Below are 12,005 nucleotides of genomic sequence, written 5' to 3' on the forward strand. Positions count from 1 at the left end.
TTTTACTTGAGACAAAATATTATCCTTTTAAAACTTGTCTTTCGTGTGTGTTTGTCCCTCTGCTCACAAACAATGTTTTAACCCACCACTCAAATAAAAATAACAAGTGGTTATAATCCTCTTGAAAATTCTAGATAAAAATCAATGCTGGCTTTCAGTAACTGTTACTAAAGCCCTCTGAAGTCCTTTCTCAAGATCAAAAAGTAGAAACTTCTAAATCTCAAAAAAGATTACAGTATTTGAAAAACTTCTGGCACGGTTGAGCTAGGAAGTGTTAAGAGATTCCTTTACTCAATGTGAATTCTGCTTTTAGTTAAAAAAAAAGTATTCAGGCAAGTAACTAATCAGACTTTAAGATGTTGAGGATTCATTTGTGCATTAGTGGAAAGAAATTATTTTTTTAAATTACTAAAATAACCTCCATTTTTAAAGAAAGCTGTATCATTCGTTCAGTTACTAGGTCTGTGACAAATGAGCTGTTACTGAAACGTGTAATATACGATCTGCCTCACTGAGCATTTCCCTTTCGTTTGAGAGAGTGCCTAAATAAACGTTGTACTCTACTAAGTGCAGGGCCTGCACAGTGTCAAAGTCATGGCTGCAGTGGGCTCCTGCTGGAGGCACTCCAAAGCCGTGGTTCCTCTCCCTCCACCAACGTTCAGAGTACTTGCGCTTTTTAAACACGACATCCTTTCCCAAACTGAAACTGCCCAAGTACCCCATGCAAAAGCACGGTAACATCATCTTAGCTGAAGAAGGAATCTCCCCAGCTCCCAGCAACAGGCTTGCCACCATTAGAATCAATCACTCCCAATGTGGTCACCTTTGGTGGTAAAACTTTAAATACCACCATATGACTAACTTGCTATTGTATTGTTAACACGACTGTTCCCATTCCAGCCAGTGCAGGGAACAAAGCAAACATAAAATATGAGCAAAATGACTCAATAGCTGGTACACTACTTCATTCAACATTTCAAATAGATCACTGTGCACCAGCAGCTTACACTGAAGGTCAGCTGTTCTGCAGCTTGAGACACCAATCATCGGCAAAAAGGGTGGCCACAGGAAATACATAGTTAAGACTTCATTTGCAGCCACCTACAAGAGCGGGAGGGAGTGGCTGATGACGTATGCTTACTTTCCTTTTCCTTAGATCAGCTGGGAAGAGGGGATTTCTCCTCTGTGCATTGCTTCAATGAACACACTTCAAGAAATACACCAAAACTGAACCAGAATTCATACCTTTTGGTTGCATCTAGTCAAAATACATGATTCAATTGGAGAAACTAATAACCCTGAGGGCTAAATTCAAGCAGGTACCAAGATTGAGTCCATAAAATAATGAATACGCATGCAAGTCTGTATTTACATTAGCAAATTTGCATGTGCAAATGGACAGCAGTGTGCATTTACCAATTATGTTCACACATGACTATATTTGGCTCCTTTTGAAAAGATACCTATATTTTTCTTGATAGATCCTGGCCAAAGACCTAGGCCAGTTGAAACTGCCTTTTGCCAGAAACTGTAGACATAAAATACGTTCCAGGTGGTACTCTGTTCCTCGCAGAATCAAGCCCCAAAACAGGGAGTTCTTGTTGGAGTTTCTACAGTGAAGCTACTGATGGTTATGATGATCAAATAAGCAATGCAGCCCAAAGGCTTGTTCACAAGCTTAAAGGAAAAGCACTGTAACTGCAAACTTGCACAGAATAACAGCTTATTTAGCTTTCAGTAAATGAAGTGTTCTATCTAATAGATTTTTTTTTTTCCTTCCTCTGATGGCTAAATGCTTCCCCTATTACTAACGTGTGAAGTGATCTAGAGTATTAGTGTTTGCATTATGCAGTTACTTGCACAGACCTTGGAAAAACGACGGCTTCTGGCAAAATTTACTGGAGAAAATATTCCAGATAGAGATTTGACTTAAGGCATTACTGTTCAATGAGGAGTGGTTTGGGCAAGATCTTATTTCCACTTTTGCCCTGCAAGAAAATAGGCAATGACTAGTAAATGAGTTGGAAATTATTACTATAATTAACATGTCTTCAAAGCAGCCGTTGGAAATTGTGCATGCAGCAACAAACTAATGAAGCTCCAGTTGCACAAAAACAAAAGGTCACAACAACCTGAGGGAAGCCAGGGTAGAAGCTATTTAGAGAACTTTTCCCATATTGAAGGCAGACTCTGAAGAAGATAGTGACAACGCAATCCTGCCCTGCATAGTTTTATTGTCTCGACAGTGAGTCTCCCAGTAATGAATGCCTTGTGCTGTCAGCACACATGGAGGCGTTTGGAAGTCCTTGCAGAAAAAAGAAAACAGGAGGTACGGGGAGGGGGGATTTTAGGATAAAGCCAGAAAAACGCAGCCAGTGAAGTATATTGGTGACATGAAGAGAGATTTGTTTGGCCAAATCTTGATTTATTATGTAAATAATCACTCAGCTAGTGTGCACTAATTACATATGGCATGCACTGAACAATTCAGTATGAATCCTTTTCAAATGGCACAGCTCAGTTCTGTACTTTAGTTTTTCTCTCAAAAGGAAGATTATGTTCCTGTGGGTGTCTCAAGAGTGCTTCAATCAAATTGTTCCCTGCTGTCAAATTCTGCCTATTTTTGCAGAATAAGAGAAAAAAAAAAATCTTCATACAGATTCTCCCTGTTTACTTTTTTATGAAAATAGGAATCAAATTCATATTAAAGGTCCTAATTGCATTCTTTTGAAATAAGTAGCTAAAATAAACAATAGTTGGAAAAGCACAGCAGAAGCATATTGTGTACAGGTTTTACACAAGCGCCCACGCACATATTTCTGCCATGACACCCACTTTTCCACATCATTCCTAATTTGCAATGTTCTTGTTGCTGGGCCTGATCCAAATCCCCCTACAATCCTGCAATGAACATAAATTTTTCGGTTGGTTTCAGATTGCCTGGGATTCAGCAGAGGCATTTGGACTATAAAGAGCATATCAGGAATGCTGGCTCAGGAGGGGGAGGAGGATGTGAGGGGTATTTTCACAATGTTGGTAAACAACCAAGCCTACAAATGACAGCTGAAATTTCAAGTTGCATTGATGAGAAAGCAAGAACTGTCCTTCTGACTGTTCTTGGTAAATGACAAAGTGATAGCTAGTTCCAATTAACCCTTAAATACTTCTTAGAACAGCCTGAGAATAGAATTCTGTGCCTATTAAAGATTCGGGTCATTCCCTTATTTTAGATTTCCTTATGTCCTTTTTTAATTTTTGTGATCCCAAAATCCGTTCCATCATTCCTGGCAGGTTATTGCTCAGGCTGTGGGGTGAATCCCATTGAGCAACACTGAAATTCTTGAATAAAACTTCCTGGACACTAAGCAGCAACTTACTCAAAAAGGGTTATTTAGTGTGCACTGCTCCCTCATCTCTGTTCTTGCTGCCTTGAAGTGAATATCTGATTGATATCCTTTTTTAAATCACCATCATTAGCAGTTAGTGGTAATGAAGTCAACAGGATTTATTACCCTCCCTATTTTCTGCTTTGAGTACCAAAAGGAAAATTTACATCGTATGCAGTTTTGGTCAGAAAATATTGATGATGCAGAGGAAGCCTACTAATGAGGCTTTCTATTTTACCTCTTAATCTCTAATATTTGCCATAGTGAAAAAACACCAGGTGTGATTTTGTTTTGATGTTCTTCTTTTTCTTACATCTCTAGTAAGTTATTCCAGTGATCTGAGTATATTCACAGAGCTACCCTTTACTACCTACTCTGTCCATGAAAGTGATCCACTTGCAAGAAGCTCAAATGGTATAGCACGTACAGCCAATTCACTGTAACAGATAGCATGCCATCTGTTAACTGCATTTAAAGTCTGCAGTAGGATGTACTATAATCTTTAAAATATCTCTGGGGTTACTTTTACAGGCCTGGAAAGATAAGGGAAAAATATTCCTTTGGAAGTAACACTGCATGTATCTTTTATGGCAAGACATGGGGAAAACAAAGTATACATAAAGCAGTGGATGTTTACAAAACTATCACCTCTTAAATCTTTGTGATGTCTGGGACTGTGAAAAATGCCTAGTTTTCTGACAAACATTTCATATTCAAAATGAAGTAACCGTTCACACAAAAAACAAACTTTGGTAGACAAAATGATACCATCTCTGTAATGCTGGGATTTTGCATTTACAAATAAGAATATTTATAAAAGCAGAAAGTGCTAAGGACTCAAATGCCAAGCTTTCATTAAACTTTGTGAATAGTTAGGACAACAGTAACTGTTTCTGGAAAAAAACCACACATACCCCCTCCAAAAAACAAAACCAAAACAAAATCAAAACCGATCACATCCTTTGTAAGTCATTTGGTTATTTTACTAGATATTTTATTTTAGGAAAATATGTAGAGAATATAATTAAATTACTGTGTAAACTCTAGAAAATAATCAGGAGAAAAAATCACAGGACTGTGTCAAAAACTATTGCCTGATTATTTAGGATAAACCAGCCGTCACAGCACAGTAACAAAATGATTCATAACTGAACATTAGCATTGGTCTGTTCTCCGAAAAGTTTTCTTCCCTCCCTGTTAAATCCAAAGACACCCAAGACAGCGGATCTCATAAGAAAATCCAATAATACCTAACATCTTCCTTTCCCTTCTTGCTATTTCATAAAGCAATTTGCTTGTTGCTGTTGTTTCTTAGGAAATGTGTGTTTCCTTTTTCTCAGAAATAGACCAGGACTCACATGTAGATCCCTGATGCCTCCTACTCCCAGAAGTCTCTATAGGTAATAATTCAATGGAAATAGCTTAAGTCTTCCTACATCACATTCTGCTCTCATACAGCACAAGGTCCCAATGCTGAAAAGCTTTACTGGAAGAATGAGTCTCCACACAATTTCCTCAGTTAGTCTGCTAAGGGTCCTTTAGCCTCAAACAAGTCAGAAGAAAAGACTTTCATAACTGCATTATTAGTACTATAAAAGCAATCCAAGCATGCTCATACTCTTCTCATAACCCATTAATCAGCTTCTCTTTCATTCAGCTTTGTTGAAAGATACAGACTGTATTTTATATCACTTTTTCATAAAATGCCATGATTCAAGGTTGACTGAAGCTCACATTATGAGTTTTAACTCGGTGTTTCTCAGCTTCGGTCAGTTGAGAAGCATTCACGCATCTGTTAACTCCGTTAACTACAAGGCTACTAAAGCAAGGAGGAGTTTGCTTCATGTTATAACAGATGCCCTTTCAGATTTCCTTTATTCCAGCAGAGAAGCTGAACACTGCCAGCAGTTTACAGCCTTATTGGGCAATATTGCAATTTGGACTGTTATCTTCCACTGAGAAAAGATTCCACTTTTTATGACACTGTTCATTAAAAGCTGTCTAAAACACTACTATGGTATTTAAGAGGCATGAAACATCTTGATAAGTAACAGTCATTTCTGTTGAGTAACTATTTAGCAAAACCACCAAAGCTTATCTAGCATTTCATGAACAAAAAAACAGGGTTGATTGTGTTACCTTGATAGGAATGGGATATCCATCTAAAATAATTCCTTATGGGCAAAATATATGAGCACAGATGCCAAAGCTGACTCTCTGATTATCTTATTTTTAACAGGAAATTTAAGGAAATCATTAACAAGTGATGATGTTGTAACAGATGGTCGCTTTGCTTGAGAAAGCCAGAGATTTTACAGCATGTTTAAAATCTAGGCGGGAAATGTGTCAAAATTATTTTATTCAATTCAATCATGAGATAAGCCATAGAGGGCTGACTTATATTTTGTATCTAGTAGCAAAGAGTGCATGGGAGAGGAATAGCAGTAGGACTCATCTCCTGTAGCCTGTGGGCTACAGTAATGGCTGGAGCGTTTCTCTATTGTCCCACACCATGAGAAAGCTTTCATTTCCATGCTCTGGCTCCTGCGGGTTTGAACAAGTCATGCTTCTATATCTAAGAGGATGTTTTACCTTAAAGCACAGAGTCAAATCTTCAGGTACATTACACTGAGATTTGCAGTTTGTCAACTGGGGATTGATTCATGAATGTCTTCTGATTACAAGTTTCTGATAAAGATGAAAAAAAAAACACACTAGGAAGCCCCATAAGATATTTTTATCCAAAAATCATCTAATTCTATGTAAGCATTGTTTTCTTTTAACATGTCTGAGAACAAATAAAGCAAAAAAAAAAAAAAAAAGAAAAGACAAACGAGTAAGACAATCAGTGGGATAAAGTGTATCTACTGTTTCAGCATACTTTATTTATAAAGCATTTATAGCTCAGGTTAACTCAGAGGTGCACATAGAGGTCCCTGTGAATCATGTAGAAGTATTTATTTTTAAAGCTATTGGGGAATACAGAAATATCTTGACTGTTTCCATGTGGAATTGTTTTTAGAAATGCCATCTAGAGGGGCAATGCAGAAACATGCTGTCAAAGAATAAACAGCATCTTTATGTAAGGCAATTAATTCTCCAAATGCAGTCCAATCTGTGAATGGCTGGTAAACAAATGGGGTAACTGCCAGTATAAATATTTATTTGGGAATAGAGGCAAGCTTCCAAACAAGCAAAAGTTTGTCTCAAGCAGTTAGTGTGCGCACTCTGCAGAGAAGGAGCATGAATGGCTCTAAGCAAATGCTCAGTGGAGCTCTGCATGTGAATTCCAAATATAGAGGAATATTTTAAAGACTTCAGTGTTATTAAAAGTTCAGCGAATTGATCATCATTACTTTTTTTGATTCCTCTAGTGACATTTAGCATAAACTGTTATTAAAGCAAATAAAGTCCAGAAAGCTATTTGATCCACATTACTTACACTAGAAGATCCACTAAATGACATGAAGATAGTGCATAGAGAAAAGGTAAATGTTAGTTACTAACTAGCAGCTACAGACATTGGAGTTTTAACCAATCTTAACTTTTTAAAAAGGTTTTATTCTGAAAGGGGAAGGTCTAAGGAAATAATTAAATATTCTTAGTTTATGGGACAACTTCAGAATTAGTTAATGTTTTCATTAGAAAAATATCGCTATAATTTTGAAAGTCTAATTCAAGAGGAACATGATAATGGTACTTCCTCTATTTGTTCAAGTACCATTAAATTGTTTTGACTACAAGTAGCAAATGTAATTACTGGATATGACATACTGAACTGGTAAAAATGTAGCCTTCTGAAAGGACAAAAGCTCATCTATGAATGTAGATTTTGGTTTTTTGCCCATATGGCATATTCTAGATCAGTTCACAAGAAAAATAAGATGCACTCCAACTATGGAACAGCAGGGAGTTCTCACCCTAAACATTATTGAAATTATCCTTTGACTGAAGCATTAGGAACCACGTGGTTTTAAAGCAGAAATTTTCAACTAGCCAGTATTTAGTCCCTGTGGTCAGAGCACACTGACTGGCTGATGATTGTGACATCCAATGTACCGCTGGATGGTCACATTTAGTAAGATGTTATGCCAAGATACAAAGGCATATCATTAAAGAGCCTGATACTGCAAAGTGCTGAGTCTACTGGGAGTGCAGAACATGCTGTGCCTGCCATGGCTGAGGTCAAAAACCATAATTATTTCCATAGATACAGAGACAACTCTGAATCTCTTGAACACGTAACACTTGCAGATGAACATGTTTGCTCCACAAAATCTGAAAGCAGTATCAGAGTAAATGGCCATTGGAGAGGGATAAAGTTAGCTAGCTAGAAATATGGTACTTCTTTTATTCCCTCCAAGCATTTCAGTCTCTGGTTATGTGACAGGTCATTTTTTCAATCTGTCTCCTCACAATATTTTATTTCTTATGTAAATGAGACCCAGATGTTATCTGGAATTTACCTACTTCTCACAGTTCTAGTCTCACTTCAAAGCTTTCTGTCTCAGTATACCTGAAAGTGAAGACAATTATCGTAGAAGATAAAAAAACCTGATGCCCTTTCAAAAGAAAAGGAAATTTTGAAACAGGCTTTACTATGGTGAGACTCTGAAATAAGGACCATGTCTATCTGCCATGCCTGGTGCTATCTGCTGTGACAGATAATTCAGGTATTGGCTGCTGAGACAAAATACAAACTCTGCTTTCCTACATTAGGAATCCTCCAGAAAAGCGGCAAAACAGAAACATGCAATGAAACGCATGACATTCACAGATATCAGGTTCAGTCCCTGTAAGTTTGTTTTCTAAGAGAATCAAAAGCCAAAGAGAGACTTAATTCTTTTTCTTCATTGCTTAAACAGCTGAAATTTTACAATGGCCCATACCTATGAAATTAATGCCCAAGTGGCAAAAGTTCTGCCATTCTCTACAGCAGAAATCTCAAATTGCAATTTGGAGTCACAAACCCCCAGAATGATGACAAGAAAAACAAAACCCTCTTCAGAACCAGAAGATTTTCTGCTGTGGACTGGACCTCGCAGGATTGGTTGTCACTGAATCTGACCTTAAAACAAATCTGCAGCACATATCTGCACCTTGGCTTTTTACAGCCTGTTCCATTCAACATACTGACTGCTCCCAAGTGACTGATAGGAGAAAGTGGTAGGTGACCTTGGCAAGTGCTTGGAAGTGTTTAAGATTCTAAAGCTAGGGCTAAAAAAAAGTTAATTAAGTCTCTTTAGCTGTTATACTCTCTGAGCTGACAAGATATTTCCATTCAATAAAAGTACTGTGGTTTTTTTAACAGCTGTGAGATGCAACTGTAAACAATTTGAAAAGGAACAAATGCTTTCAGCCCTCAGAAGTTGTGAGCCATTGTGATGGTTATTTTTAAAGATAAATCCATGAAATTACTTGTTATGAAGAACAAAGGACTGATATGTACTTTTGACAGAAAAATCTATCTTCTGTCATTTTTAAACAGAACAAAAACCTAGAGGGAGGAAGATTGTACAGTAATAGCAAAGTCCTTCTCACAAACATAAGGTTACTTCATGACGTTCGTAAAATTTCTTGATAAGGGTTAAGAAGGAACAAGCTTAAGAGGAAAACTCTACTGCAAGTTTTTCCTTCAGCAGAATGTCAAGAACATACTGTCCAAAAGCAAGAGTTTAATGACATTTGGTTAATGAATTTTCGTAACAAAAATGTTTTGGAAGTGAGAGGTTTAAAACACTAAGCAAAATTCTCAAAAGTTTATAATAAATGTACCAGAGCAATCAAAGGTTGGTTCTTATGTTATAAAAGCTCTTTCAAGGTAAAGTATATTTCCTTTTTTTAATCTATCTGCTGTCCAAAAAGACACACATCCCTTTTTTTTTTTTTTTTTTTCTTTTAAAAAAAAGTATTATCTGAAAGACACTGTCAGTTATGGAACAGCCTATTCCAGATAGGAATATAGAGAATATTGTTCATGTGTTCCTTGCATTTATCAGCTTTAGACATCCACTGAGGAGAACTAGGGGGAAGGAAGGTAATTCTGAAAAAACTGAGAGGGTTTATTTACACACTGCTTGATGCACTGTGTTGATTTCTGCCTTGTATTTATTCTAAAGGTCTCATTTCAGTGAAATTAGGCATGCTGAAATTAATCATGAACCTCTGGCTATCTAGGCACTAAACAATGAGGCAAATTCCTTTACTTAGTTGTAGTGTACCTATAATATGTTACAGTGCACAAGGATAATGATTCCTCCTAGCTGCAGGCTATGTTAATCTAATACTGTTAAATTACTATATAGAAGGTCCAATAAAGGAAGTTCTAGCAAACCCATAAATGTTAAATCCTGACCAAGGTCCTGAATTGGGATGGAAAAGGAAAGTCTTGGGGCTTTCCTCTAGCACAGCACAAAAAGGTACCCAAAATTTCCCCCACAGTATTTTAATAAATTATTTCTGTGATGTTCCAGGGAAAGCACATGACCAGAGAGGCTCACTATTTCATCTGTTTCTAAAAAAAATAAAAATGTATGTTATGTTAATGACTTTGTTTTCTATTGTATTGATGTCTCTAAAACCCATCCCATGCCTAACACAACTTCTTCAGAAGTACCTGAAGGCTGTATTGTTGTTTTTGAAGGGGAAATTGGAAACTCCACATCAAGTAGATCAAATGCCACTACAAAGAGGTTGCTATTTATTGTTATCTCTGAGAACAGTCACATAAATTTTACTAGTGTTATATGACAGCAATGTTATCACTTAGCTGTATTGCTGGGCAAGCTAGAAATCTGAAGTTTTTCAGTCTGGATAATGACTGGTCTCTGAAATAATGAGGAGTAATAATTTGATGACAACCATTGTGCGAGTTCAAACACTGAATAGAAACTTGCATGACCCACAAGAGAGGAAGGATCAGACTCACACCTGGTCTCAATATGTTCATGAAGTAGAGATTTGCACTCACTGTAGTGGGTCTAGAGGCTAAATTTGCAAATCCCTCCCCACTGGAAGAAAACTTTCTTATCTGCCTCTCATAGTACTTTCTCCCTTTAAAACTGGTTCCTAAAATGTAAAGGGAAGTTAAAGTTATAAAACAGAAATCATACATCTCCCTAGAATAGACTATGGAAATGCAACTGGAAGTGGAATAAAGACGTAAACAAAAAATGAGCTCAGAAGATGGGTTATGAACTGAATTTGGTGCTCCAGGGAAAAAAAAGTGCAGCCATCCAACGTGCTGTATTGAAATTCCATTAGACTGGGAAGATAGGAGACTAGAGTCCATTCCACAGTGTTAATGAAAACGGAAGAGCCAAGTCTATCAGGAGACATGAATTCTGCAGTTTTTCTGTTGCTTGATTTTCTCTCAGTCATATCCTAGTTTATTAGTATATATTAGAGTTTCTTCTAACAATATGTTTTGCATTCAAATTGGATTGAGGAAGGCACAGTCTTCAGAATTCAGAATACAGAGCTTCTCTCTCACATTAGAAATGTTCTGTAATCTATCTAATATATTTACTTAAAACATAACGAAATAAATTGTGGTGAATCTTTCTATACGTCTTTATATACCTTTTTATATTGGAGTGTTTATTTAGTTATTACTATAATTTCTCTTTCCTTTTGTCTAGTGAACCCAGGAAAGAGGAAAGAAGGTAACATTAAAAAAACTAAACCTATTTTTAAAATTATTGGTTTTTAATGTATTTGAGAGAAGTTTATAAAATGAAATACAAAACTTCAAATGCTTCCAGAATATCTCTTAAAGCTATTTTCCAGAAGAAATTCACTTCACTGGTACAAAGCAGATGTACCAATTAATGTAAAGCTCAAGAAGAAAAAGTTAATTTTCACATCAATATTTTCCTAACTATTGTAATTGTGGTGGTTTAGGTCCTGCCGGGGTCTGAGACCACGTGGCCACTGCCCCTCCCCCACAAAGGGAGTGAAATACAAAGCCCCAGGGCTGAGATAAGGGGAGGTTTAATACAACAGAGTAACAGCAACAAAACAAACAACAATAACAGTAACAGTAATAACAATGAACAGAGCAAGATATCTACCGATACAGCAGTGAGAACAGAGCGATGGCATAACACACGTGTTAACCGACTCTCCCGTGCTGCTGCACTTGGGCACCAGGAGGTGACGTCAGCATGGTATTGAATAACCCGGCTAGAGCTTCCCCCCGCTGCTGGGGAAACAACCCTATCCTAGCAAAACCAGGACAGTAATATACAAAAGTTTTGTCAGATTTGTGTTGTTTTAAATTACATGTAGTAGATTAAGGTGCTCATGAAAGGCAAGCTTTATAAGTTTCAAACATATGTGCACCTAAATTCTTCTATTAAACTGACTGAGAATACTTATGTCAGTGAAGTTTCTTCTGTGCTGATGTTTGTAGGATTCTGGTCTAGTAATATCATACAGTATAGTATAATAAAACTATTATTCTGAAAAATTTTTCATTAAGAAAATAACTGCATTGAGATGAATTGATACATTCTCAGTATTCCCTAGTTTCCTGTAGCTTGTCCAAAGTCTGTACTCAGGATTTTAATTTTCAGTCCCTTCATGGTGGAAGCAAGATACATCTATTCACACTGAATG

The sequence above is a fragment of the Strix uralensis genome, chromosome 3, assembly GCF_047716275.1.
Source record: "Strix uralensis isolate ZFMK-TIS-50842 chromosome 3, bStrUra1, whole genome shotgun sequence".
NCBI lineage: Eukaryota > Metazoa > Chordata > Aves > Strigiformes > Strigidae > Strix > Strix uralensis.